We start from the raw sequence: 25,549 nt of genomic DNA on the forward strand, positions 1-25,549 counted from the left end.
CTTCTGTCATTTAATAGAATCCCTTTCCCTCCTTCAAACCCCCTTCCTGAGTAATTCCCACCAATACTGCAGTAGGAAGGCATGTATCCTGGCTTTTCCCACACTGTAGCCAACACTATTCCATCATTCTATTCTTATTCCTGGGCAGGAAGAGTTGGACCTTAATGGTTAACTCCTGTAAGGTTCCCCTGGCTGTCCCCAGCTGTGGGACATTTCTTTTGTGCCACCTCTGGAGTTTCCCCTTCTCAATCTCTTTGTGCTTTTTAAATCCATATTATTTGTACCATAGAAATGGGACAGAAGCTAATATTTTGGTTGTAGTTGTGAACCTTAGAGTGTATTTAAATTCTGTGGGGCTTTTTAGTTTGGGAGATTGTTGAACACATGGAAATATGCTTGCTTTTCACCTCCTACACCTGTAACATCAACAACAAATCCTCTCTGGGAGGGAACCTTGGAGAACCTGACATCTGAATCAAGTCTCCCTCTTGGTTTTGGCCAGTAAGTCTGCCTGTATTTCCACCCTCAAGGATTAGACAATGAAGATGCCTTCACCTGTCACTTCCATACATCTTCAATATTCAAAGGTACCACTCAAGCAATAAGAACACTCAACCATATGTCTAATTGATTTTAGAGACAGAAGAGGACATGGAAGGGAAGGCAAGAACCAATGTGCTGCTAAGCTTCCTCACTTTCCCCAGTGATTTGGAATTGGTTGGTCTGAAAAGACACAGATGGCAGCATGCACAAGCTTACTTGGGCACCTTTTTGAACGAGTGGATGTACCATCACAGCCCTTTCTGAATTCTTCACGTCAGAGAGTATTTTTAAGCCCTTTGGTTACCTGTTTTATATTCAAAATTACATCCTAGTGCCTCTGGGAGAAAAAGGAGTGCCTACGGCTTAAAGCTCTCTGATGTCTTTAGTTGAGTAGGTTCCATTTGCTTCTTTGGGTCCTAGAGCCATAGTCACTAGGGCACACCCTGGAGCCATTCTGTCTGGGTTTGCATCCTGGCTCTGGCACTTACTAGTTGTGAAGCCTTGAGCAAATCACATACTCCTTGCTCTGTGTCTCATTCCTCTGATCTGTGCAATGGGGATAATTATGGTACCACCCTACAGAGTTGCTATGAATACGAAATGAGTTAATAAATATGAACAGCTTAGAACAATTCTTGGTACTCTGTAAGCACTGTAAATATCAGTTGCTGCTGTTGGTTCTCCCTCTCTTCTTTTATTTGTCCTTCTCTTTCTTCTTCTTACGTCTTTTGGATCCTGGCCTTTCCTCTGGTTCCTGAGATGACCAAAAGATGTGCCAACATTGGGAGGAGCAGACAGCAAGGCTGGAGGAATTACACTTCAGGCCCATATAACTTGTATTTCCAGAAAAAAATGATCTATTGAATCCTTAATGTATGTTAAATACTTAACAAGTATTTCTCTAATTCTTATAGCTATACTGGAAGGTAGCTATCATTATCACTATTTTACAGATGAAGAAACAAGAGTCGTAACTTGCCCAGAGTCCTACAGTTAGTAAGGGCAGCGCTGAAAAGCATACTTGACCCTATCTTACTTTAAAACCCATGCAATTTTCTCTAGGCTATTGGGACTTTTGTGGTTTCTTAGCAGCTTCCACTAAAATCTCAACCCTAGTCCTGGGGAAATGGGTGGATGGGAGAGGCTGTATGTATTTGGATGATGCCAGGAGCTCTACTTGCAGAAAAAGTGCAGAGAAGGGCTATGGATTTTGTGGCTAATTGAGTGTGCATCTCCTAGGTTGACTGGCTGTAGGCGGCACCAGCAGCATGACCAATGAATCTGTGGCATTTCACCCTTTACAAACTTAATCTTGGCCTTGGTATATTTCCGACTAACTACACTAAGTGCCTTGGGGGTATTTGTCTACGTCTGTACAGGGCAGTACAGCGGATGGGAGCTTCTTTATTCTGAACGGTATTCTGGTTGGTATAGTTTTGCCCAAATATGTGGAATATTCCCAACTCCACTGATTCCTTTCCTGGTAACAAAATCATGGGTCATAACTGGGCTCACCTATGTACCTTTTTCTTGAAAGACATAAGTATGGCAGTGTGTTTTTGTGCCAATAAGCAGAGAATCATCAGCTCTTCTTTTCCTTCCTGTTTTTCCCAGAGTTGTCACTTGGCATTCTGGGTAACGTGCATATAGATTGGTGCATATTGATTGGGCGTTGCAGCCATCCTAACAAAATGTACAAGTGAGATATAGAGTTTTTGTTTTATCAGACAAATTTGGGGGAAGATGCTGAATTAAGGGAAAGATGCCTTGGTATAAAATAAAGTGAGTTAGGCTGCCAGCAGAGGTACTAAGGGGGGAGGCATTTTATAATTTATCAAGTTTTAAGTCATTGTCTCTGTCTCACCAATAAACAGCAGTGTTATTCATTTGGATTAGCTAAAAAGCCTTCTCACAGACAGGGATCTGAGTCTGAATTTGGGGATTCCTTGCTGTTTATTAGTGAAGGCTCCTGAATGGGTTTCCTTGTCATCTCTCCTTTCACACCCAGCGAAAGGTGGATTTCTTAGCAGTTATATTCCAGCTCTGTAATTCTTTATTTTGCCTCCTTCCTCACTAATTCACTGTGAACTCCAGCCACACTGATTTCTCCTTGCTTCAGACTGGTTTTGCCTAATTATTAACCCAGCAGGAAGAATTAACTTTTAACTCCGGTATTGTTTTTGTGTCTCTTGAGACCTCTCAGCATGGCTGAGCACCATGAAGTCCGAGCAGTGATTTCTGGACCTGGAGCGAGGCTGTAGAAGAGGAAACTTGAGGGGTGACTTGTAACATAAGGAATCGTTTTGATGGGAGTGAATGTCTGCAAGTGAGCATTCACTAATGAGGCTGAGAGCTTATTTACAGCAGATAATAGCAGTTATTATTCTTTACTTGCTATAAATCACCCCAGCACTGGGTCATGTGCAACATGCCAAGGTTTTTGCTGAATGTTTCCTCTTTAAGTCACAGGGACAAGACAATTTAAACATGTGATGAGTCATTCAGTTAGAGGAGTGGAGAGTTTTCTTGATCTTCTATGTCACTAAGTCAATAAATAAAGATAAGCAACTAATGCATACATATGAGAAATAATAAATCTACAACCAGCAGAGTCAAGGAACGGTGGGTAGAGTCCATTGAGAGAGAGTGACAGTGTGTGAAAGAGAATAAGAAACAGTTAAATGTTATTTGCTGTAAATCTGTTGAGCTTTTATTGAGCTCTTACTTGGTGTCAGGTGATTCTAGGTGCTACCTGTTTTTGTAAATAGAGTTATACTGACACAGTCACGCTCATTTGTTCATGTATCTGTTTTCACACGGTAATAGCAGAGTAGAGTGGTTGCCACAGGACTACATGGGCCACAATGCCTACAATATTTACTATCTGGCCCTTTGTAGAAAAAGTTAGCTGACCTCTGTATTAACTCATTTGGGATCTCCAAATATCCTTAGATGACTATAATTATCCCTATTTTACAGATGAAGAACCTGAAGTCCAGATAGGTCAAACAACTTGCAAGGTCATACAGTTAGGGAGTGGCTGACTCAAGGTTCAAACATAAGCAGTCAGACTCCAGAATCTGTGCTCTTAACTGGTACACTGTAACTGCCCTTCCTGCTGTATAAGACATGATTCTAGGATTCTAGTTGCCTTGCAAATAGAAAACAATTTGAACTCACCACTCTGCTGTGCCTTTCAACAGCCTGGCTCAGGCTCTGGACAGAAGAGCATTTTGGCTGAGTTAGAGGCTAAAATGGGGAAGCGGCTGAAGATTGGGTCCAGATACGCTAGACTGAATTCTGCTTAGCCATTGATTTTTCCTTTATTAAAATTTACCTCTTCCCTGAAATTGACACACAATAGGAATTCAAAGGGTATTTGTAGAATAAAGGATTGGATGTCATTGTGGGGTTTCTGCCCAGATTTTGTTAAGTCTCTTTCATGATAAGAGCACCTTGAATTTCCTGTAAGAAAGTACCTCTCCACCAGAGTCATTCATGTGGACTCAGTGGGATTGACCTCACCCCTGACTCGAGTGGTGGGCTCTGATTAGCCTAAACTAACCAAAGTATCCCTTCCTTCTGCCTATTACGGTTGGTTCAGGGATGGACACGACTTAAGCTAGTCCAATCAGAGTGGAGGTCACCAGCCTATGGAACTGCAGAGACAATTCCCAGGGAGGATGGTGCCATGAGGATTTGAGGAATGGAACTGCCTCTACAATGGGAAGAGAACTTGTGGTTGTTAGGGCACCACACTATGTGGAGGGGGCTAACTCAGACTTTAACCTGAGATCTGAAACCAGACTTATCCCTGAACTATTTAGTTATTGAAACAAACAAACAAACAAACAGACAAAAAAGAGGGAGAGAGAGAGAGAAGAAAAAATTCACCTTTTTGTCTAAGAAGATTTGGATTGGATTTTCTGCTATTGCCATCAAAAGATTTCCAATTGATGCAGGCAATAGTATACTTTGGTATAGTTCAAAGAACATGGGGCTGGAGTGAGGAAATCTGTGTTTAAGACATAGTCTTCCAACTAAGAAGTTGTGTGTTTCTGCATATGATGCCCTATTTGTGATTCTTCAGTTTTCCCGATTGAAGAAAGGACACTGCCTCATCTTCATCACAGGATTGCTGTGAGGAGGAGGATACATCATTTATATGATCAGAGTTGCATTTGAGGGTAGGGAAAGAGTATGCCCAGCAAGGGATGATACCTTGAAGACTGAAGTCAGCTCTCTTCTGTCTACTGGGGTACAGCAAAGCCTTCCAGAGCTTTCTCAGGCTTGCTCCTCTAGCCATCACACGTGGTCAGATGATGCCATTTATGTGCCAGGTTTGATAGACATCTCACTTTGTTGGTTTCCAAAGGGAAAGATTCTTTCATGAGTCTCTCCTGGATTTTCTACTTTGAGTCAGGAGTGGAGGACACAGAAGTAAGTAGATGACTAAGGAGAGTGCCGTGCTGACTCAGATGGAAAGAGTCAGGTGGAGGATAGATGACTACACATTAGGATGCAGAGAGCAGAAAGGGCGCAACTGCACCTGACCTGTGTGAGTTCCATGCTTGTTTCCAGGTGGAAATGTTTAAGTAGTTGGCTCAGTGTACCATGGGGATAGGAAGCAGACAACCAGGCTTTTGGTCTAGGTACCACCTCTCTGTGCAACACTGAGCTAGTAACTAAATGACTAAAACCTCCTGAGGCTTCGGGTTTTCTCACCTGTTAAATGGGTATCTTGTACATGCCCCGGCAACCTCACATTGCTGGTATGGGGATACAATGAGAGAATATCAGTGAAAATGCTTTGCATTTGCAGAAAGCCCAAGTAAGATGATATATTTGCAAAAATTCAGAAGCTGCTCATGTTTTCAAGACTTAATTCTTGCTCACTGGAATGCTTTGCAAAGGGAATTCTTGCTCTATGAGTTATACTTTCCAATGGCATATCTCACAGGGCATGGTAGCTTCTAAGCTGCTTGTGACCTTCGGGACTCAGTGTGTATGTATAGCTACTTTCTAGAAAAGGCCTGTGGCTCATCACGATCATTACCATCATCATCGCCACTAGCATCATCTCGGACACCTACATCCTCATCATCGTTACTACTATTTATTTATTAAATGCCAAAGGTATATCAGGTATTATGGTTGGTGCTTTGCATAAAATCTCTAACTTAAACCTTACAATAACCCTGTGAGATATTATCCCCTTTTCATATAAGAGAAAATCAAGATTCAGAGAGATAGAGTTTCCCAAGGTCACAGAGTTAAGGGAGAGCTGTGCTGTAACCCAAGCCCTTGCTCTTTTTACTGCAGCGTTATTGCCTCTACCAAAGGGAGCATTGGAATCAGACCTGGAAGTTCTGATCTCATTCCATTGCTTCAGCAATTCAACACAAAGGCTCCGGTCCAACTCCTTTCCTTTTGTGTCTCGGTAAGTCATATTTCATCCCTCTCCCCTCTGATCCCACCCTCATTGCCAGATTCTGGAACCGTCTGTGTGTTTCTGGTCTGTAGTTCAGCCTCTCTCCCCAGGCATTCGAGAAAGGCATTCTCCACACAGAGGGAAACCACATTTTATTAAAGCAAATATGCCATCCTCAGCACTTTTACTTATCTTATTTATACACTGCAGTGCCACTTTCTATGACCTAGTGATTATCATTTCCCAGAGCTATCACCATTTTAAAGCTACCTGTTCATCCCGCTTCAGCAGATGGCACTACCCTAGGAGCACTGTAAGAGCTTTAAAAAAAGAAAACAAACAAACCAAGGAAAGATGTGTGGTTGGGTCAGCTAGAGGAAGAACTCACTTGCGTTGGCTGCTGACGCTGTTCCACTTTAGCAGGGGCTGAGAGGTGGGACGTTTCTCCTTGAGGTCTCCAGCCACCGGGCAAATTTAGGTGGTGAGATTCTATTTTTTTTTCCCCTCTTTTCCCCTACCAGTAGGTGATGTGGAATAGGCAGTCAGCATACAGTTGGTTTCAAAAATTCTTGTACCTGATCTTTCCAATGAAATCTCTTTATTAAAGTCACTTTTCCCCTTCCCTTATTCGTATGACAAAACACCATTTGGGCGCCTACCCCGTGCAGGGTGCTGTTCTGAGTTTGAGTTCAGACTGCCATAAACAGTACGATGTCCTCGGGCGAGCCTTTTGCTTCTCTGGACCTCAGTTTTTCCTTCTGCAAAATGAGGGGGCTGGCTCAAGTTGCTAAGTCTCCTCTCAGAAGCAATGAGATTGTTGCTCATAAAAGCCTTTTATGGAGAGCAAATCCTCAGGTTGCAAACAAGCCAGGCTTATTCTCCAAGGAGAGCGCCCCACAGTTACAATTCAAGTTAAGTAGGCTGCTCACGCTGAATGAGGACTAAGCTCTTCCTCTTTTCTGTTTCAGATTCTCTGAAATTCTTAATACCCTAGAGCAGTATTTCTCAACCTTTTTTTCATTATCTCCTCCATAAAGCACTTTTGAGACTTTTTTCCTAGTCCCCTTCCCCCCATGAAATTTTAATACCGCAAAAATATTGGATGCTTGTTTATGTACTATGACCCTTGGGAAGGTGGGGAAAACGATTGCAGTAGCTAAGATTTTGGGCCCTCAAGAACCAAGTTTTATCCCCTTGGGAGTTATATTGCCATCCCCTCCTTGAGAATGCATGCCCTAGAGCTGGAATTTTCAAAACTGCTTTTTTTAGCCTATACAAATTCTATGCAAATTCAATATATGAAATTGATAAAAGCATCATTTTGGTAGTATATGTGTACTTTAAATGTTAAATTATATAAACATGTTCTATCGTAAAGTCAGCTAGCGATTAAACGAGTTAATATCCTGGTAGTCTCCAAAAGGTTATCATTGAGTATATAATACTTGAATGTACCGCTTGTTTTTTTTTTTTTTTTTAATCATAGTTTTAAGATATTTCAAAAGATATTTAAAAATTCAAATCAAACATTTGAAGAACACCTAAAATACCGGTACACAGTTTGAAAACCATTGCTCTAGAGTCTTCTGGAACATAGGCTTTGGAATCAGATGGTATAGGGTCTGAGTTTATTCTCAGTTCCACAATCTCCCAGCTATAAGATTGTGAGCAAGACTTAGTGCTTCCATTATATCATTTGTAAAGTGGGTATTGGAATATTTACCTCATAGGGTAACTCCGAGGATTGAAAGAGATAATCAGTTGTGCCTGGCACATAGTAAGCACTCAGTAAACATTAGTTATCTTTTGCTTCACTCTGTGTCTTCATGTCTTCCACTGACCATAGCATCTCATGCCTGAACACACAGCAAACAATAGCTGCAGAGGAATTTGTGGCCAAATCAAACAAGGAGGGGTTCCAGTATCACTCTCAGGGACTCTGTTTTTCTTCTCCTGGACCTGGAACAGGGAAGGGTATTGTTACTCTGCCTGAGATCATGTTAAACTGGCATGAATCCCGGCTTGTTTTTTTTTTTTTTAATATGTGAAACTGGTGGGCCCAGCTATGAACTCTTCATATTTGGAGTAATGTAAATCTTGTCTTGAAAATAAAATCACATATCATTAAATGGAGACCACCCAGTTTTATAGGTGGAAATACCACATGCTGTTTCATAACAAACTTTCTTATAAACTGTGCTCCATCCTAATAGAATTTAGCAGTGCATGCCTTTTTTTTTTTTTCCTTTGGCCACATGAGTAGTCTATTTATGTACATTTATGGGTCAGGTGCATCTTGAATGTAATGACAACCATGAAGTATCACTGACCAAATCTTTTTCAAAGCTCTAGTTGGGCTTGCTCTCCATAAAGATGAGAAATGACTTCGTGGGCTTTGGGACCAAGATAATTAAGAATACTACCCGATATAGATGTTATAAGGGCAATTCAGAGATTCAGGCAGTGGTCTAGTCCCATCTGAATTGCTTCCGGGATTTGCTGTGGTCGTCTATAGAAGAGGCATTGTGAGTTCATGGAATGTGCATTCCTTCAGATCCATCAATGTGAAAACCAGATATGATGATCCCAATGACCCCCTTCTCCACCCTCACCTGTTTGAAGAGGAAAAAATGATGTGGGTGGGGTTGGCGGGGGAGGTGAGGGATGAGGAAAACATGCACAAGTGGTTCTCTGGGTTAACTTTAACATTTCTGCTAGGGGGAAAAATATGTCTTTCTCCCTTTGTATGTGTGTTGAAGCCTGTGGTTGATAAAACTGAAGTTCTACATCATAAATTCCCATTTGGACATTCAGTTCTGAGAACCAGCATCCAGTAAGCCTTATCACTTTGAAGGGAAGTCACAATCACTAATGGAATCTGCTAGCTTTTCACACACTGAAATTAGCTTTGATTCTTTCCCCTAAATGTATGTTGAAAAGCAACATGCACATACTGTACACTGACCCATCAAAGCAATCAACGCTGTGGAGGAAGTTTGTGGACTCACCTACTGGGGTTGGGAGAAATAAATGTATTTCTTTCAGGAGTAGAAACAGGATTTCTGAGTCCTCTTCTGGCCCCAAAGAAGGGAGAGCCTCCTCCTTCCCTCCCTATGAAGAAAGAGAAAGTAAATGTCATGTTGCTTTGCGACTGTGAATAATAACATTTATGCTCTGAGATCGGTTTGCTTCTTTAATATGAAAAACGATATCCTGTTTGGATGAGACATTTCCTTGAATGCTTAGCATAAATTGAGCCCTTAAGCTTTTAACAAGAAATTCTGGGCTGTCTTGCCCGAAAACTCAGAGTGGATCTTGGAAACACTGCAGGTTCCTTGATTTGCAAAAACTTGCCTTTTCCATGAGATTACTAACAGCACTCTGTGTTTGATATTCAGGAAGAGTCATCTGAAATAATCCTTGTTTGGTTATCATTTTTTTTCTCTTTGTCTCATTATCTCTCTCTGATACTAGTGCTCTCTTGTCCCTTTCTGTCTCTCTTTCTGTCTCTCTCTCTCTCTTTCTCTTCCCACTTCCTCTATCTCTCATGCGTTCACACACATACTTCTTTTCCTTTTTTTTTTTTTTTAAATCACACTTTCAAGTGACACGGGCCCAGTTAAGGCATTACAAAGCTGAGCGGTAAGGATGCAGGAGCAGGAAATGCATTTTTCGTCACTCCCAGTGACAATTAAAATGACAACAACAAGGCCAGACTCTTCCATCATTGTTTTTTAATGCTGTCAGCACCAACTTTGCCAGAATTATCCTGTCTGATGCATGAGTGGACTTAGTCATTTTTCACATTGCGCCACCCAGGGCCTCCATATCATTTAAGAGAGTAAATTAGCTTCCATCTCGTTTAAAGGAGCCCTGTAAAAACCCTTCTCAGCAACATGCTCCCTTAGCCAGAGAAGGTTAATTTGGTGGGCTGAGATGTGTCTTTGGATATAAAATCTCTCTCTCCGTAGCATAGATGATGGTTTGAATTCTGCTGTCAAGAGAGCAAAGGCATTTTGGTGAACTACTTTTGGTTCTCTAAGAGGACTCCGCGGGTAATTTGGAATGAGTGAAATTGGGATTTTAGTATATATATATATTTATATATATGTATTAAAATATTCTAATATATATCAAATATATTCATATATTCTATTCTAATACATAGTAAATATATCCATATATATTCTATTCTAATATATATAAAATATATTCATTTTATATATATATACATACATATGTGTGTGTGTGTGTATATATATATATATTTATTTATTAGAGGTATCTAATATGTACCTTGATCATCATTCAGTTCTGGAGAACACACATAGGATGACAGAAACATTTGGAGTCCTTCCAAGGGAATATAAATTGCTAGTTGTTTCACAGTGTGGTTTGCATTTTTGTACCAGGCAACATGTAGCTCCCCACTAGGAAAAGACTTTGCTGAACCTCTTTGAGAAAGGGTCCTTGCCCTGCTTCTCCCTTCTCATTTAGACCCTACAATTGATAGTCTACTGATGGACTCAGTGGGGTCCAAAGAGGACCTGTATCATGTCTGCAGCTGCCAGAGACCTCAGAGAATTGGATTCTTTCAGTGGTTTTCTGAGGAGGGAATGAACTGAAGAGTTGACTGCTGGGCAGAGGCCGGGGCCACAGAAATCTCGCTCGGAGAGACTGAAGTCTGACCATTCTCACAACGTGTAAACTTCTAAAGTAGACCCTTGGGTGACATAAATCAATTCTTGATCAATAGGGAGCATGGGTAGTAGAAGCCCAACAAACTGATTTGGCAAAGTCAACATATTTTTGTGTTCCTGGAGGTATAGGTGTATTTATTTGCTTGTCTAGAGACTGGGGCCTCACCAGGCCTCTTTTCCTTTTGTCCTTGTCTCCAACGGTTAATACAATATCTTTAAGCCTCCACTCGAGTGACTTAATTTTTTTTTTCTCTCTGAGAGCAAGGGCCCGGTTGTGCTAATCTCTGTGGCCCAGGACCTAGTGTAGCACCTGCACAGTCTAGGTGCTTGGTGAATGTTGAATTGAATTCCGCTGACCGATTTATGAAAACGTTTTGAGAAAAAGAAGTATGATTTCGTGCCCTTGTGCCAAGCCTTTCCCAGCCTTAGTTCAGGTACATGCTAGGAGAAAGTGCAGAAACCATGGCATGGAGAAGGGTTATAAATCACTCAAGTAAAGTCAAAGGAAGTTGAACGTCCCTGGGAACTCATCAATCCTAATTTACTAGGAGTGGGAGATGTTTCACATTTCAAATTCTGGCTTTCTGGTTTTTGAGGGTAATGCTGTATTGACCAATTGTTCATGCCCAGTGTTTTCCCCCCACTTTTCATCTGTGAATGGCAATCTCATTGATGTTGGGAGATGTTCATGGATGTTGAAAGCATTTCACTTTGTTGTTTAAAGAAGCCTTTGTCCTGAAGGCATGAGATTATTCTTTCACATGAGGTGGAAAGGAAAATAAGAAAGCCTCCCTCTGTCCTTGGGTTCACATGGTAGAAACTCTTTCTGGCAGCAATAAAAGCCTTTGGAGGAGAACTTTCATTATGAGTGTTTCATGTTAAGTATTGCACATGGGGTCGATGCTAAATCCCAATTTACTCAGCTGTATTTTCCAAGATTTGTTCCCTGGCAGCACAGAAGCTCTGTGCAAGCTCCATCAGGCCACTGCAGACCCAGCCAGAGGATTTGAATATTAATGCCATTCGAGTTTCCTTTTAGAAGAAGCCCTCTTAGTCACAATAGTGAGACATTGCCAGCAAGTCTATGACTGAACGTGAGAATAAAGAGTCCAGAGTGTATCAATAAAAGGAGGGATCAAGAAAATGCACACAAGTCATGTCCAACTGTCTACCCTGTCCAACCTTCTCTCTATCAGTGTGCAGAGAATGCTTCCACCGGGGAGGTACTCATTGCATAATGAAGTCTTGTCATTTGGGAGCCAAAATAAAATCAGTTTTCCATGTAGTCAGATACATTCTTGATGGGATTTTGAGTCTCACAAACGAATGTGGCAGATTCCTTCCACTCACATCAAGCATCTAAACATTGATCTGGAGAAACAAAGAAATGGAAAAAGAAAAATGAGTTTGTTGTCAAATTGAAATACCACATTTTTGTATTTCTGGCTGATATATCTGTAATTCTCATCTGCCATCCCTCCATTGTGTGTGTGTGTCTGTGTGTGTGTGTGTGTGTGTGTGTGTGTATGTGTGTATGTGTGTAATTTTTCCCTCCAAACCTGCAAAACATTGCAAAACTGGATTTAAATATTTCAGGCGGACTGCACCCAGCATTTGCATTCCTCTGACTCATTCAGAGAAGAGACATCTGAGCAGAAATACAGCAGATAAAAGAGAAACCATTAATCCAAGGAAGATTACTGGCACAGAATCTTTATCCTGTATCCTTCCTGAAATGAGACAAAAATCTCACTATGTACATCCCTCTGGCTTAGCTTCAGATAGTAAGCAATATAGAGGTATAGACATGGTCCTTTTTAAAGGCACACCGCATTTGTATGCACTCTGAAACACCATCCTTCTGTTAGATTCTTGTTTTCTTCCCCAGCATCTTTTGCCCTTGCTCTCATTCCTTCCACTGTAGCTTCCTAATTGGGACTCTTCCTTCCCCAGGATGTTAGAGTTGACTTTTAAAAGACCATTACATAAAGTCCAGGGTAGTACCAAGTGCTCTGGGCCATGAGGAGGAGAGACAGGGTCTCAGCTTAACTCACTAACTATAGGACTCTAGGTATAACATTAATTTCTTCATCTGTTAAATGGGCAGATAATGAACCTTATGCCATACTTTACACACAGTGATGTTGAGTTCATTTGAAGAAGCTTTGAGCGTAGAAGCAATGTGAAAATACAAGCTATAATATTTTTAAGCATAATATTCAGAGCAACCTGAGTACAGAACTATGTCATTTGGGGAGTATTAGTCCTATTTACTAAGAACATTTAAATAAGCCTTTCTTAGGAACTTTCCTGCCTTCTTTTTTTTTTTTTATAAATTTATTTATTTATTTATTTTTGGCCGTGTTGGGTCTTCGTTTCTGTGCGAGAGCTTTCTCCAGTTGCAGCGAGTGGGGTCCACTCTTCATCGCGGTGCGTGGGCCTCTCACTGTCGTGGCCTCTCCCGTGGTGGAGCACAGGCTCCAGACGCACAAGCTCAGTAGTTGTGGCTCACGGGCTTAGTTGCTCCGCGGCATGTGGGATCTTCCCAGACCAGGGCTCGAACCCATGTCCCCTGCATTGGCAGGCAAATTCTCAACCACTGCGCCACCAGGGAAGCCCTTCCTGCCTTCTTAATTGAAGCCAGATACTGTAATAGTCATTACCTTTGCCATTTCTTGAGCATTTACTGTGCTGTGCCGGACATCATTCAGGAATTATCGCGTTCCATTCTTACAACAGTGCTGAAAAGTGTTATCTATTAACATTTTTATTTTGAAGATGAAGAAATTGAAGCTCAGAGAGGGTGAGCTCAAAGATAGTCAGCTAATGGGGGCCTGGATTTGAACTCAGGTTTGAGTTTAAACTCTAAATTATAGCTTAAACTCTAAATTATTTCCAGTATGTCATCCTGCTGCTGCAGTTTCCAACAGTCCAATCAGGTTTATGTTCTCAACTTTTATGTTTCTCCATATACGTATTTCCACTTTAGATGGATGAGAATATGTACAGTTATAAATGTATTAATACACGGTGGTTTAATAAGCAATTTCCAAGTTTAACAAACCTCGCTGTCATTTCACGATGAACCACCCCAGTCTATGGGTCAGGCCCAGTGCCTCTCATTCTTGATGAAAACCAGGAGTACTGGCCCTCACTCTCACACATAAAGTGGCATTCTTATCCCAAGTGTCCCATGGTGAGGGCAGTGCCAAGTCTGAATCTCCCACGGAGAGGTGAAACTGGTCTGAGATGTCTCTCGTCACTGCAATTGTCTCCATCTTTATGTATAGGAAAGGTGTTATCAAATGAAGTGCTCTAGAACCCTCCAACAGCCCTGCTCTCTGCAGATGGAAGGGATGGTGATGATAAGGATACTGATGCTTTAAAGCATGGGTTGGCAAAGTAAGGGGCCAGCTAGTAAATATTTTAAGCTTTGTAGGCCACAGGGTTCTGTCACTAAGTACTGAACTCTGTCATTATAGTGCAAATGCAGCCATAGATGATATTGATACATCAGTGAATGAGTGTGGCTGGGTTCCAATAAAGCTTTGTTTACAAATACAGGCAGTGATCTAGATTTGGACTGTGGGTGTAATTTGCCAACCCCTGACTACAAGGAAGGCGACGCCAATATTTTGAGTAGAAGTGATAGTCAAGAGTTGTTCATCTTGTTTTCATTTCAGTGGACCGCCTTAACCCAAGGTCAAAAGAGCATGGATGATAGTTTTCCTCTCTAGTCATTGCCCTTTTTTAAGATTACTAGACAAATATAAGGCAGGATGACAACGATGATGACAATTATGAAATAATGAAGCTACTCACAATCGTCTGAAATTGGCATAAGCAGTTGTTTCCATCTCAAGCAATAATTGGAAGGCAAACTTTTTTCTGACCGCTGTGCCGCTGATGGCCATACTTGTCACTGGCCGTTTTTTAACATAATGTATTTCCATGTTGCAACAATAGCAAAACCTACTGTGTCCAATTAAATCACCACTTTCAGCAGCCCAGGTAGCGTGATCGCTTTCTGGAGAAAGATCTATGTCCTTGTGACCTTATCTTCTTATACTTTGCATTCAGCTCTGAAATTAAATTGCAGGAAATGATTCAGTTTTGAACCATTCCATTCAACAAGGCAGAAGCCAAAAGTTCTCCTAGGAGTGACAGATACGTGGACCGCTTTTTTAGATGGGAAACGCCTCTGTAGACTGAGCCAGAGGTTCAAACATCTCCAGGCCTGGTGGGGCTTGAGCTTTCAGATTTGCTCCAGCTAGTTTTTATTTCTGACAAAGACACTTTTTCAGATAAAGGGAGTTTGCCTTCCTCGTTTCCTAGGAAACTTTTTTTTTTTAAGTTCCCTGGAAAAGACTCTTCTAGAGGCATTCTCAATCTAACTTCCTCTTCTGGTTAAGAACCTGAAGGACAACATTAAAACTTGAGGTTATGGAGAGTAATGCCATCTGGGACTAAGCTGTGATTATTTTGTTGATTTAAACTGACAGAAAGGTGAGGTCAGAATAAAATCTTCTTTCTGCTGTAATTTAGAGGCTAGGAACCATAATGCCTTTTTCCCCCCTAATAATGCTCAAATTATCCATTCATAGTGACTTGATTTCAGGTTTGAAGCTGGAGATCGCAGTAATAATCTTTCTCAGTATGAAGCACTTATTTATGGAGTAGTCTTTGCCATTTTTAATTGCACTTTCCCCTCATGCCCTTATTAATTATCTCTCTAGTTCCTCTTAGGTCTTGTCACGATGCCAAATATTGAAATAGAAAGGTTTAGTTATTTCCAAAGACACACAGAAGGGACAGGTTTTACAACTTGCTGTTTTTGACTCTTAGAGGTTCATACTTGCAGAGAGTATGCTTCATGAAAATTGGGGTGCTTTATGCAAATTGAGTGCCCCCTGCCCGGATTTCCTGTTCATAACAGACCCTTGGGAGTGTTACTTGCTTGGAGCATTCTTGGCCTTCTCACAAAGCAAGGTGTTTTGTGAGCCTAGTGAAGGTCAGTGGCTCCCAAATGCTCCTGGGATCACATATCACCTCCTCTAATATGACTTCCATCTAAATTTCCCTGTACTTTTGCCTTCTCAGACAAGCAAGTCCCTTCAGTGTGCCCAAACTAGTCGCAACATTTTTCTGCATCAGTGCTCGCGTCATTTCCTGCATTTGGAATATCCTCGTCCATGCCCCAGTCTGTTGAAATCTTACATATAACTCTTAAAGGCTCATCAAACTTTCCATTTTTGCATAGAGCCTTTTATAAACCCTCCTTTGACTCTGCTTGGGTACTTGGATTATGCTTCTTTTTGTGGCGTTATGCTGTCTGGCTGGATGTCGTAACCATTAGTAATCTGGTCTTAACTGTCCCAGCTCGATTGCAAACTCCTTGAACAAGAAGGTGCTGATTCATTTTTGTAGTCCCCCCCCCCCACCCCGAGTGCTTTGCAGGGTGTTGTGTGTAGTAGTTTCCTACTTAGGCTCATCGAACTCAATTGCAACAAAATATTCCGGTTCAGTTCTGGAGGATCTACCCCAGAGAAGGTTGGCAATAAAGATGGTCCTCTGAAAGAACAGGTCTGTCCTACCAGGGCTTTGAACACTCCAGGGAAGTAGATGAGGCCTGAAACAAACTTAATCCTAAAACTTATTGGAAGTAGCAATACCACAGAATTCCCTTCCTCCACTCTTTGCGACAGAGACGTGAGAAAATGAGACAATGAGACAATCCTTTGGCAGCAAAACAAAAAAAATCTCTGTGACTGAGAGGTGATATGAGCTGAATATATATAAAGGGCTTAATTTTTTGGATTTGAAATATCTATAAATTGTAGAAGGAACATTTTGGAGTTACAGTGGGATCTTTTTGAGGTTGACTACAACCTTCTCGTACGAAAATATTCTTTGTGATGAGTGTGAGAGATGAGTCTTGCCCAGAGAGGCATCTTTTATGTTTTACTCTTAAAGCATAATTCCAGTTCTCAAACTCACCCTTTTCTAACTTGCAGGGCAGTTGGGTGTCTTCTAACTGAATGATCTTGGCAGGACGTCCTGAGCTTCTGAGGAGGTTAGCATTCCAGCAAACGTTTGGCTTAGAGAATTCCTAAAACAGAAACATGTACTCTGAAAGGCAGTTAAAATTCAAGAAGTTAGTGGAAGCTTTGTGTGTGTGTGTGTGTGTGTGTGTGTGTGTGTGTGTGAGCGCGCGTGCATGTGTTGCACTCTCTGGAATGTGAGAGCTAGTGTTCTACCTCACAATTTGTTTTTTTTCCTCTCACCCTGATTACACACTCAGATCCCATATGTAACAGAGTGTATATTATGTTATTCTCAGACTATTTTAAAGGAAACTAAACATTCCTTCCTTCATGAGTCAGTTTCCTAGTTGTGGTGTAGAAAAAGGCAACCTGGCAGAGAAGCTGATGAAATGACAGATTATTTTTTTGTTAATGGGCTTAAACGTTCTGTGATATACTAAGTCTGAAGCATCAGCTGAGTAGCTTACCTTTTTGTGTGTATGTTTTAAAAGTGCTAGTTGTGGTTGAATGTTAATAGTCTGGCCATTGATCTCTGAAGACACAGAGTATCTTTCCAAATGTGCTGACTATGATGTTTCATACAATTTTATGTTCTTGGTGTGGAGAGGAAAGAGAGGACAAATATATACTGGTGGGATTTGTTTGTTTTTGACATTTTGACATTTGGGAGTCTTTTCTTATACATCCATTCCTCCATCCCTCATCCCTCCATCCAGCAAACATTTGATGTGTACCCCTACTCAGTGCCAGGCCCTGAGCTAGGAGCTGGGAAGTGTTTGTCAAAAAGCAAAGCCCCCATGGAAGACAACGAAAGAACAGTTTCCAAGAAAAAAAGCTTCAGACGGTTCCCCGATCACTGCCCTTTCAGAGCCTCTGTTGTCTGCTACTGGCCTGATACAAACCCTCTTCCCTCCTTTTCTAACCCCACAGTCCTGAAGACCTTTGTGTGCCTTAGAGGTCAGCTCACAGATGTGGCCCTGGGACAGCCTCCTCTTTATCTATATTGTACTTACAAGAGATGGAGACACATGGGTCTTTTCTAATTTTTTTCCTTTTTCTTTTTTGATTAGCATCTGCAAAATGGCCTCAGTCCATTGCTTTAAACTAACTAATCCAGCTTGTTAAGATGGAGATTGTCATCCACAAGTTGTTATTAGCAGGCTTCTAAAGGAAGAGGGTTTCAGGCAGAGCAGGGCGGGCTTGGAAAAAGGTTATATAATATAATATGTTCTTCAGGCGCCATATGAGGGGGAGACAATGCTGCTTTACAGGACCTGTTCTCAAGTGCTGCTTAGAGGCTTACATAGTCCTGCCTGTTCTACCTCATGAAAAGGGAGATCCAATCATTGCTTTCTGCAAACTATTCTCCTCATCTCTTTGGCTGTCATATGTATTTAACAGTAGTGCCCTCAAGGACAATGGGGTGGGGAAGCGTGCTAGGGGGCTCCAGCCTCCAGCCTGTAGTTTTTCATTTCACATTGCAGGCTTTGCTAAGAATGGTCTTCTTTGTTTCCATTTTGAGTCATGGCTGAATTCTTATATGTTGTCTGATCTTCAAGCTCAAATACCCAAGGGACCAGGCAGCTGTGAATCAACCCTGTGTGTGCGTGTGTGTGTGTGTGTGTGTGTGTGTGTGTGTGTGTGTGTGTGTGTGTCAGCTGGCAGGTACTATAGCAAAGAAGACAGTATACGTTTCCTTATTTCTTTAAATCGATAGGGATTTGGAGGAAAAGACTTTAATAAAATAGAATTGTGACTGATTATTCTCCCCCTTTCCAAGCACTGCTGTAAAATCAGAAGGTTATGAATAGCATGAGGGAAAAAATAATAAAAAAACCCGTTTCTAATGTAGTCCTGTGGTTTTAAACCCAAACCTTCGATTTATAATGAAAGCTCAGTGTCTATACACTAACCTCCGCCTTATGAGGTGGATCTCCTTTCTGATTGCAGAGCATAAGGAAATCTTCCACATGCTTTCACTTATTGGGAAGGTACACGGTTGCTTATCTGTTGTTTTTCTTCCACAAAGTCTATGATTTGGAAGTTCGACATCATGTATTTTTTTTTTCTCCAGGCCAGATGTTTTATCCTGGTATGTTAAGTCATCATGACATGCTGCCACGAAGTGGAAACAACTGCTAGTTTTAATATCGCTCCATATCTTTATTGCAAGGTACATCCCATGCATCTTAATTCCTCATATTCTCCCTTTCTGTTCTCTGATCTTCTTCATCCCAACCCCCCCCACCTCCTTGCTCCTGAAGCAGGCATATTGTAATTGCATGACAGTCATATCCCAGTACCTAAGGAGGTTCTAGATAGTGTGATGAATATGCAGCGCATTATCTCCCAGGATGTGTGCCTGTGTCTTTAATCACAGCTGGAATGCAAAATCGGGCTCCACCTTTCAACTCTATCTCCATCATGCTGAGAGAGTGAGAGAGAGCGAGACGGAGACTGCTAGACAGCTGGAAAGAGATTGCAGCTCAGATGTCCTGAAAAACAGCAAATCCCTCAGACCTGGCAGATTCTGTTACCATGAGAACTGCAGATATTTCCATTGTGATGGTTCGCTCCAGCAGCCATCTGTTACACCCATTTGATTAGGAAGTACAGTTCAGCTTGTATGGGGTTTTCATCACACCTTATCCCAGGGCAGTATACAGAGGCTCTTGCTTTTTTATATGCTAAACTCCAAGGTTTCAAAGTACTGTAATTTACCGAGGCGGAGGGCATTTAATGAAACGGTATGAGAAGGTCACCGAAGACCGAAGCTCCAAGAAGAAATACACACAGGAGATGTAAAAGAGGATTAGACTCCACAGCAGAAATGCAACCAACTCAGAAAATTAACCATATTTAGCAATCCCTCTTCTCTTGGTGGAGGGGAGTGAAATGAAGACCTAGGTTCTGAGACCTGGGTGAAGGAAGGTGTTTTGGTGTAGTCATGGCATGAAGGCTTCCAGAGCGGTAATTCTGTCTCAGGACTCCAGGACGGTCAAAAGAAAGGGAGAGAAAGGTAGTGCCTCAAACCCATCTCATCAGTTCAGTTGCAACCACTATATAAAGATTCCATTAGCTCTAAAAATTTTATGATGCCATCTAACTTTTCTGTAGACACAAAATGACCTTAAAAGTTCCTTGAAGCAGTGCTGTAATTTACAGATTTAAACCAGTTATTTGGACTAGTTGCCCCTCTGTGTATTTTTGTACAGGAGGAAATGCTGATGGTACATCAAATAGAAATAAAAATAGGAATTCCCTTCAATTAAGACTCTCCAAATACCCTTCCCGGGTGGTAGGCATTCTAGGTCCAGGCTTCCAAGAGGGTTGCTGGAGTCTGGAAGGAGCTGCCTAGAGTGTCTTAAATTGACTGGAGTTCCTGTAAATCCGGGAAACTAATTAAATGCTTACACACCAACGTGAGTTTGTGATTGCTGCACTGGGGCCCTTGGTGTGGCCTCCCTTTGTTTCCCAGCCTGCATTTTCTAGAACGGACTCTGGTAATATATCACTCAGGTTGGGCGAGAGCTGCCCAATTTTCTGAACTTGCTAAGTTTGCAAGTCCCATTACATCCCATTCTCTCTGTTGGTTGGGTTGCTGGGTGACTCTATCTGAATAAGGGAGAAACTTTCCCGATCTGATTGTGCTGCAGGCTAGAGAACTCCTCCCCACTCTCCTTTCCTGTTCTGGTGTTGGCTTGCCATCCAGGGAGGCTGGGATGTCTGGAGGAACCAGAAAACTCATTCCCAGCTTTGATGCCAAAGATACATTTCTGGCAAGATAAAATCAGTGACTAGGACCTTGGAGATGAAAAACTGGGACAAGATATTGTTGTTTTGTTGCTTTTTTTCTGAAAAGTGGATTCTTTAAACCTTTGCAGTGGAAAGGCTCAAACTTCATGGATAAGGACCTGTGTTTTCTTTGAGTGAGGAACCAACTGGCTTAGCCAGCAGCTGAAGGTCCAAATGAATCATGGTGCCTCCTTTGACAATGGGTTGTTAGAAAGCTCTCTTCCATCCCAGCAACAAATGCCTGGCACTGTGATCTTCCAGTGGTGTTGACTTTCCCATTAAACCTCAATCCTACACCCTGGAGATTACCCTTTCTCCAAGGATTTTGAGGGCCCTGGTTTTATGAACACAGTGTCTGTTTCTGAAAGACAACAGATGCAATGAGGGCCTGAATGGAAACAATAAATACCATTCAGATTTCCCTTACGGAACTTCTTATAGTGGTGCCTTTGTTGAAGGAAACACGGACTAAAATGCCTTCCCCCTCCCTCCCTTCTCTCCCCAGTCCCCTTTCACTGCTAAGATCTCCACCACCTTTGGAAAGCAAAGGTTAAGTGTCTGAGGCAAAATCAGTTGACACACAAAAGAGACTAAAGCGAATGTATCACTCACTCGCCAGCAATTCGGTGGGGCGGAGAGCTTCTGGGGAGGGGAATGAATTTTACTTGAAGCCAGAAGAAAAGCAGTCCTTGGAGGGGAGTGCTCGCTAGAAATATTCTCCTCTGAGCTGGGATGTTAACAGTGGCACCTTCTGACTTAATGTGGCATCTTTCTTCATCGTTATCAATCTCATGAGAGCTTTCCTGCCATCTGCACCATTCGTGCTTCAGGCTCCCATATGAAAGTCCAATCTGGCAGCATAAATACTGGCTAATGAAGAGTAGGTGTCTGACTGACTGGAGAGAAGGGATCCTGTGTCAATGATGGGGCAGAATTCATTCATTTAAAAAAAATATTCCGCATTTCTACAGCCATTCAGGAAGAAATCCTCTCTCCTTCTCTCTTTTGTTCCCCTCCCTCCCTTTCTTATCCTCCTTTCTCATTTTCTTCCTGTGTCATCCTACGTTAATGGAGTTCACACAAAAGTCAGCATAAAAATGGTCTTTGCCTAAAATGTTATACCTCGGAGATTAAAAATAAGAATGTAATGTGGACTTGCCGACATGTGGTGGGTTATTTCTTTCTCTTCAGTGGGAAAGCTATAACTACATAGATTAGCAAAACTTGTGCAAGAATGGATGTAAAACAGATTTATCTCTGTGTCAGCTTTATCTGATCCATTTGGTCTTGCAGAGTTTGGATGGCTTCCTTTGTTACAATAACCAGCTTTCAAACATCTATATCCTTAGGGTATTAAATGTCAGCCTCCTGATGTACCAGTCAAGGAGAGAGGGTGGGCAATCTGTGGGCTGGGGAAGTACTCTTTGTGTGCAAGGCAGAGGGGTTGCTTGTGTACCCAGGCTGGCCGCTGGGATGACCTCCAGAAACTCCTACCACCTCCCCGTGTCACCGTGTAGGGGTGCTGAAGCACCACTGCCATTAATATCTTTCTACAAAGAATTCAGAAAGATTTCCTGTCACTGACAAGGACAGATTTGTTAGAGGTCTCTCAAGGAAATGGACAATAGCTAATTAATTGAGCTCTCCAGGACTTTCCGTGCTGTCGTTCTTCATTTATCTGTTCTCGTTTCTCAACACGCAGGCCTAGCTCTCCTTTTTCTTTCTTTCCTTCCTTTCTTTCCCCCTTTCATTGTGTCTGTCACTCCCATGTTTCCCTCTTGCTTCCTTCTCTCACAGCTCTTTCTCTCTTTTTTTTTTTGAAGTTTTGAATTTTATTTATTTTTTTATACAGCAGGTTCTTATTAGTTATCTATTTTATACATATTAGTGTATATATGTCAATCCCCATCTCCCAATTCATCCCACCACCACCACCACCCCCCGCCACTTTCCCCCCTTGGTGTCCATACGTTTGTTCTCTACATCTGTGTCTCAATTTCTGCCTGCAAACCGGTTCATCTGTACCATTTTTCTAGGTTCCACATACATGCGTTAATATACGATATTTGTTTTTCTCTTTCTAACTTACTTCACTCTGTATGACAGTCTCTAGATGAATCCACGTCTCTACAAATGAACCAATTTCGTTCCTTTTTATGGCTGAGTAATATTCCATTGTATATATGTACCACATCTTCTTTATCCATTCGTCTGTTGATGGGCATTTAGGTTGCTTCCATGTCCTGGCTATTGTAAATAGTGCTGCAATGAACATTAGGTGCATGTGTCTTTTTGAACTATGGTTTTCTCTGGGTATACGCCCAGTAGTGGGATTGCTGGGTCATATGATAATTCTATTTTTGGTTTTTTAAGGAACCTCCATACTGTTCTCCATAGTGGCTGTATCAATTTACATTCCCACCAACAGTGCAAGAGGGTTCCCTTTTCTCCACACCCTCTCCAGCATTTGTTGTTTGTAGATTTTCTGATGATGCCCATTCTAACTGGTGTGAGGTGATACCTCATTGTAGTGTTGATTTGCATTTCTCTAATAATTAGTGATGTTGAGCAGCTTTTCATGTGCTTCTTGGCCATCTGTATGTCTTCTTTGGAGAAATGTCTATTTAGGTCTTCTGCCCATTTTTGGATTGGGTTGTTTGTTTCTTTAATATTGAGCTGCATGAGCTGTTTATATATTTTGGAGATTAATCCTTTGTCCGTTGATTCATTTGCAAATATTTTCACCCATTTTGACGGTTGTCTTTTCGTCTTGTTTATGGTTTCCTTTGCTGTGCAAAAGCTTTGAAGTTTCATTAGGTCCCATTTGTTTATTTTTGTTTTTATTTCCATTTCTCTAGGAGGTGAGTCAAAAAGGATCTTGCTGTGATTTATGTCAAAGAATGTTCTTCCTGTGTTTTCCTCTAAGAGTTTTATAGTGTCTGGTCTTACATTTAGGCCTCTAATCCATTTTGAATTTATTTTTGTGTATGGTGTTAGGGAGTGATCTAACTTTATTCTTTTACATGTAGCTGTCCAGTTTTCCCAGCTCCACTTATTGAAGAGACTGTCTTTTCTCCATTGTATATCCTTCCCTCCTTTGTCATAGATTAGTTGACCATAGGTGCGTGGGTTTATCTCTGGGCTTTCTATCTTGTTCCATTGATTTATGTTTCTGTTTTTGTGTCAGTACCATATTGTTTTGATTACTGTAGCTTGGTAGTATAGTCTGAAGTAAGGGAGTCTGATTCCTCCAGGTCCGTTTTTTCCCCTCAAGACTGCTGTGGCTATGAGGGGTCTTTTGTGTCTCCATACAAATTTTAAGATTTTTTGTTCTAGTTCCATAAAAAATGCCATTGGTAATTTGATAGGGATTGCATTGAATCTGTAGATTGCTTTGGGTAGTATAGTCATTTTCACAATATTGATTCTTCCAATCCAAGAACATGGTATATCTCTCTATCTGTTGGTATCATCTTTAATTTCTTTCATCAGTGTCTCATAGTTTTCTGCATACAGGTCTTTTGTCTCCCTAGGTAGGTTTATTCCTAGGAATTTTATTCTTTTTGTTGCAATGGTAAATGATAAATGGAGTGTTTCCTTAATTTCTCTTTCAGATTTTTCATCATTAGTGTATAGGAATGCAAGAGATTTCTGTTCATTCATTTTGTATCCTGCAACTTTACCAAATTCATTAATTAGCTCTAGTAGTTTTCTGGTGGCATCTTTAGCACTCTCTATGTATAGTATCATGTTGTCTGCAAACAGTGACAGTTTTACTTCTTGTTTTCCAATTTGTATTACTTTTATTCCTTTTTCTTCTCTGATTGCCATGGCTAGGACTTCCAAAACTATGTTGAATAATAGTGGTGAGAGTGGACATCCTTGTCTTGTTCCTGATCTTAGAGGAAATGCTTTCAGTTTTTCACCATTGAGAATGATGTTTGCTGTGGGTTTGTCATATATGGCCTTTATTATGTTGAGGTAGGTTCCCTCTATGCCCACTTTCTGGAGAGTTTTTATCATAAATGGGTGTTGAGTTTTGTCAAAAGCTTTTTGTGCATCTATTGAGATGATCATATGGTTTTTCTTCTTCAATTTGTTAATATGGTGTATCACACTGATTGATTTGCGTATATTGAAGAATCCTTGCATCCCTGGGATAAATCCCACTTGCTCATGGTGTATGATCCTTTTAATGTGTTGTTGGGTTCTGTTTGGTAGTATTTTGTTGAGGATTTTTGCATCTATGTTCATCAGTGATATTGGTCTGTAATTTTCTTTTTTTGTAGTATCTTTGTCTGGTTTTGGTATCAGGGTGATGGCGGCCTCATAGAATGAGTTTGGGAGTGTTCCTTCCTCTGCAAGTTTTTGGAAGAGTTTGAGAAGGATGGGTGTTAGCTCTTCTCTAAATGTTTGATAGAATTCACCTGTGAAGCCATCTGGTCCTGGACTTTTGTTTGTTGGAAGATTTTTAATCACAGTTTCAATTTCATTACTTGTGATTGGTCTGTTCATATTTTCTATTTCTTCCTGGTTCAGTCTTGGAAGGTTATACCTTTCTAAGAATTTGTCCGTTTCTTCCAGGTTGTCCATTTTATTGGCATAGGGTTGCTTTTTGTAGTCTCTTAGGATGCTTTGTATTTCTGCAGTGTCTGTTGTAACTTCTCCTTTTCATTTGTAATTTTATTGATTTGAGTCCTCTCCCTCTTTTTCTTGATGAGTCTGGCTAATGGTTTATCAATTTTGTTTATCTTCTCAAAGAACCAGGTTTTAGTTTTATTGATCTTTGCTACTGTTTTCTTTGTTTCTATTTCATTTATTTCTGCTCTGATCTTTATGATTTCTTTCATTCTGTTAACTCTGCGTTTTGTTTGTTCTTCTTCTCTAGTTCCTTTAGGTGTAAGGTTAGGTTGTTTGATATTTTTCTTGTTTCTTGAGGTAGGCTTGTATAGCTATAATCTTCCCTCTTAGAACTGTTTTTGCCGCATCCCATAGGTTTTGGATCGTCGTGTTTTCATTGTCATTTGTCTCTAGGT

At 41.1% G+C, this 25,549-nt stretch overlaps 2 long non-coding RNA genes across 4 annotated transcripts in view; one reads left to right on the forward strand and one right to left on the reverse strand.

Moving 5' to 3' along the window:
* Nucleotides 1–10,715, reverse strand: part of LOC309634323 — a 36,534-nt gene extending 25,819 nt beyond the window's left edge. The window contains exon 1 of the long non-coding RNA XR_014247981.1: nt 8,983–10,715. This is a non-coding gene — a long non-coding RNA (uncharacterized lncRNA). The remainder of the gene's footprint in view (nt 1–8,982) is intronic.
* LOC309634296 overlaps nt 1–25,549 on the forward strand; it is a 514,820-nt gene that overhangs the window by 40,092 nt on the left and 449,179 nt on the right. The gene's annotated exons all lie outside the window — the stretch shown is intronic.

This window comes from Balaenoptera borealis, assembly GCF_965194805.1.
Source record: "Balaenoptera borealis genome assembly, chromosome: 8".
Classification (NCBI taxonomy): domain Eukaryota; kingdom Metazoa; phylum Chordata; class Mammalia; order Artiodactyla; family Balaenopteridae; genus Balaenoptera; species Balaenoptera borealis.